This window comes from Protopterus annectens, chromosome 11.part0 (assembly GCF_019279795.1).
Source record: "Protopterus annectens isolate FY-2018-M chromosome 11.part0, PAN1.0, whole genome shotgun sequence".
Classification (NCBI taxonomy): domain Eukaryota; kingdom Metazoa; phylum Chordata; order Ceratodontiformes; family Protopteridae; genus Protopterus; species Protopterus annectens.
In genome coordinates, this window is record NC_056745.1 from 1,447,446,427 (window position 1) to 1,447,451,426 (window position 5,000).

Below are 5,000 nucleotides of genomic sequence, written 5' to 3' on the forward strand. Positions count from 1 at the left end.
CCAAAACTTCTTTTTTTTGGGAAAAATTCAAAAAATTTTGATAGTGCAAGGTGTTTGTCAAACTTATTGACTAACAATTAAAAAGGTTTGTGTCAAACTGGGTTCTCTCTATAGGGCTAAATCGTATCTTACTGACCATGCCAGACTCGCAACAGCCAGACCCCATCTCTTATCTTCCCTGCTTTACTATTCACAAATATTTACCAATCTTTGCAAATCTGAACTGAATAGCCTTGAATCTTGCAATAACAAAATAGCAAAATCTGCCACTAATCAGTCTCAAAGATCACCACTGCACTGCCCTTCTCCAGGTGAACTGGTTGGAGCTCTCTCGCCTGCTTACTCTGACTCCGGTACTAACTGCCCATACAGTCTTATACAAAGCTGACAACTGCCCAGCTCTATCTGACCTTGCCCAACCCTACACTAACCTAAAATCTCTTAGGTCTGCTGATAAAGTATTGCTGAAGGTTAACAAAACTCCAAACTCTTATGAAGTCTCCTTAAACTCGCATATCATTGCCAAACACTGGAATTCTCTACCTTAGCATATTCTGTCCACCAATAATACACATTCATTTAAACAGGGGGCGGGAGACTGGCCTAATGGCTAAGGTGTTTACCTTAGACACAAAGTGCAGGGTTTGATTCTCACATGGGGTAACTGGCTAGGCTTAAAATGGCCTGAAAGGGCAGGTAGCCTAGTACTAACCTATGAATTCCCTAAAGGAATATTTCACCAAACACAGGCTTTGCTCATGTCCTCCAAAAGGCTAACTTAACCCCTTACTGTCTAACTTCCTTCTCTCCACCACCCACTGTTAATATTTCTTGGCAACTGAGCCTTTTTAGCTTCAGTTTGTGATATTTTTATCTCCAAAAAAAATATTTACACACACATAGATATATATATATATATATATATATATATATATATATGGATTCACTTCATAATCTCAAAATACTGAAATGTCAAATTTCAGTATCTCGAGGCCATGAAGTCGAAAATCCAAATAACCAAAACCACAAAACCTAAACTTCTGAAACCACAAAACTGCGAAAAGGCACAGCACACACTACACAACACATACAAACACACACCTCCCGACACTGTTACAAAAAGCAATAAAACACACACGCACACAACTAAACACACACACACCTACCCTTACTATATGCAGGGGCCTTGCCCCACTGCAACTCCCCCCTACTAATATGTAATAACTCAGAGGTCGCACTACACTCCATAACACAGACATCCCAGCACCACACATTCCACACCCCTCCCCGCACAAACACACATCACAAACATAAAAACACCACCACTCCCAACACTAACACTCTGACCTACCTACCCTAACCCACACATAAAATGTCCCAACACACTCACAAACACACAATCCCTCCCCAAACACTCACCTAACGCGTTATCCATACCGCGGGTTCGACATTGTCGGATTCAACATTTCCGTTCAACTTTATAGGTTCGAGATTCTGAAATTCGATATTTCAGGATTTTGAGTTTATAAAGGGTTTCTATATATATATATATATATATATATATATATATATATATATATATATATAATTTGTTTTTGTCTGCATGAAAAGTATAAGCTTATTGTACTACCATTGTTGTATGCTTTTAGACATTGTCAAGGAACTTGCGTTTGAACTCCTATTGTAATTGTCATATGTACAAGTGTATAATTATGCAATCTTCCTTGGAGCTTTTCTCCCTGGGTCTCCACTGAAAACGGGATTCTGGCCCAGTCAGACACTACCCGATTATCAAATGTAAATAAATAAAATAAACAATTTTAGTTTTGAAATGGCAATAAAAAACTGATCAGATTTCTTGAACTGTTTTATTCTATGAAGGTAGAACCAGAGTTGACTATGAATGTATAATATATGTAAAATGTATTCCCCTTTGGTTGAGGAGCTGGAAAAAAATACTGGTAAGTTTACTAAGTTTACTTCGGATGCCACCTTAGGAAGAATAGGCACATTAGTTCTCAGAGAAACCCCTGTCCTTTGGGAAACCAGATAGTAAGGTTTGCATGAAAGTGCCTGCAATTCCAAAATCAACCTGGCTGATGTAACTGCCACCAGAAAAATTGCTTTCCAAGTCAGGAACTTTAGATCTACTGTGGCCGCAGGTTCAATAGTGGGTGGAGTTAGAGGCTGAAGCATGATGGTAATATCCCATGGGGGAACAGAGTCTCTGATGGTAGGATGTAAAAGAAAGATTACTTTCAAAAACGCTTTACAGATTTTAAGGGAAGCTGTAGCAGTGTTATTATGACCTATGCAGAAGTTCGAGACTGCTGCCATTTGAGTTTTGATGGTGGAATAACTGGAGTCTTTGTCAAAAAGTTCAGATAAAAATTCCAAAATGGATGGAAAAGTCACTGAGTAAGGCTCCAATCTTTTGCAAATGGCCCAGAGAGAGAACCTCTTCCATTTGCTATGGTATGCTATTTTTTTGTTTGAATTCTGAGAAGCGGATATAATCCTGACAACTGTAGTGGGAAGACTTTCATCTCTGGCTATGGTCATAACTGGAGAAACCATGTAGTAAGTTTTGTGGACATCTGGTCCTGTGGAAGCAATCAGGATGGGCGAGAGTGAAGGTCTGGATAGTGATCCAACATCCATGGGGGATGTACTAGTAAAGACTTCGGGAGGAGAACCATGTGTGTCAGGGACAAAAAGAGGTAATGAGGATCACCCTCTCCTTGCTTTCTGATACACTTGTTCATTAGTGATAAAGGGGGGGGGGTGAAAGCATACAGTAGACCAGGGGGCCAACTGCAGACCAGATCATCCCTCGGATACTGACCCTTTGCAGGAATCAAGGCAAAGTAACTGCTACATTTGTTGTTGAGATAGGAGGCAAACAGAACACAGCAATGCTGACTCCAGTGACAGAAAATCAGAGCTGCCACTGTTGGACTGAGGGACCACTCATGAAGTGTCAGGATAGTCTTGCTCAATCTGTCCACTAAAACAATGGACGATCCTAGGATATGCATTGCTATTAGATAGTACTGTGAAGACAGCATCCAGCCACATTCTCATTGCTTCTCGACACAGAAGATCAGAACTGGTTCCTCCCTGTTTGTTGATATACCGCACTACTTCCATAATGGCCATCTGTAAGAAGACCACACCCTTAGGGAGGAGATCCTGGAATACCTGCAATGCTAGGAGGACCACCATCATCTCCAAGACACTGATGTGAAGATTGGTCTCTATGGGTAACCATGTACCTTGGACCATCCTCACTTCTAAATGCTTTCCACACCATAGAAGGTAGGTATCCATTGTTACTACCACTACCGGTAAGTCTATGTGGAACAACAGTTCCTCTGTTACTGAGGAGAGGCAATTTATTGTCTGACGATATGAGCGAGTCAAACCTTTGCAGCACTCATGTAGTATCTGGCTAGTGGAATAGTCAGTATTGTGGATGTCATTAGACCTAAAAGTTGTAAGATCATCCTCACTGCAGGTGAGGGATGATGAAGCACCTGCATGGCAGCAAGACACAATGATAAAACTCTGGTATGGGTAAAGCTGGTGATCTGTAGATTGGTACTGAAGTGTAATGTGGCATCCTACAAATTCTATTTACTAGGCTGGTGTTAGATTATACTTGGGAGGATTTGCTGTTACTCCTAAATCCACTAACAACTGGAGCACAGGATCTAGATGGTGTAGCAGCACATGATCAGAGATAGCAGATAGGAGCCAATCGTCAAAGATAGGGAAAAACTTGGATCCCAAGCACTTGCAAATGCACCGCCACCACTGCCATTATCTTTGTGAACATCCCTGGTGATGAGGTGAGCCTGAAAAGCAAGGCTTTGAACTGATAGTGTTGGCTCCCAGACAGAAAAGTAGAAATCTCCTGGAGCAATTCTCTATCTTCACATGATAGTAAGTGTCCTGGAGATCTACTGAGCACATCCAATCAGCCCTCCTCTGCAGAGGTAATATGGATTAAATCAAGACCATCCGGAAATTTGTCTGTTTCGTGTATTGAGTTGACTGAGATCCACAATGGGTATGAGGTCCCCATCTTCACTGGCATTAAAAAAACCTCGAATAGACTGCGGATTCTAACTTGTATTGGGGGACCAGTTGGATGACTGGTTTTCTAGCAGTTTTGAAATTTCTACTGCTGCTGGTTCCCACGTACTGGGTGAACAACAGGGATGTTCCTCTTTTTCTGAGCAGGAAGGAAAAAGGGAATACAATAACCTCTGGAAATTATCTGTAGCACCCATGAGTCTGTGGTTATGTTTATCAGGCTCGCGGGTGTAAAGACAAGCATGCCAGACTGCCTCCAGAGTGCAGCTGTTGGGCAACCATTCAGCAGTGCTGATAGGGCTTCCTCAGAAAAAATACTGTGGAAGCCCTTGTTATGCAGTGCGTTTCTGTCCCTACGGCAACATCCTTTTGAATTACCTCCACCACTGTGACTAGGAGGTCTATAACTAAGAATTCTGTGACTTTCAGAACCACATCTTTTTTCCCATCCTCCGATTCTTACAGAAGGATCTTTGTGGAGTAGAAAAACATATTTCCACTGCAGAGACAGTCTTGCCACCCTGCTGTCTCCTGGTAAGTGTGTCTAACTTTGGGTTCAGAAAGTGTGAAGCCATCACAGGGGGTATTTATGAAGAATGTCTTAAAGCCTTCCGAGAAGTCAAAAGATGCATCCAGGTGTGATTGCACACGGTAATACCAGTGCCTGCTGTCTTGGCCACATCAACAGCTGCATTGGAAACAAGTTGCATGGCTACACTGGAGGTAAACTGTAAAGTAGACACCTGGGAATCTACTGTCTTCTGAACATCCACAGGCAAGATACCAGATAGAGATCTGGAGAGTTCCTTAGTCAAATCCCTCTGGAATGTAGTAACATGAGTCAAATAATTCAGCAATCTGATAGCAAAAGTCACTAAGGCATAAGTCCATTTCCCAAACCT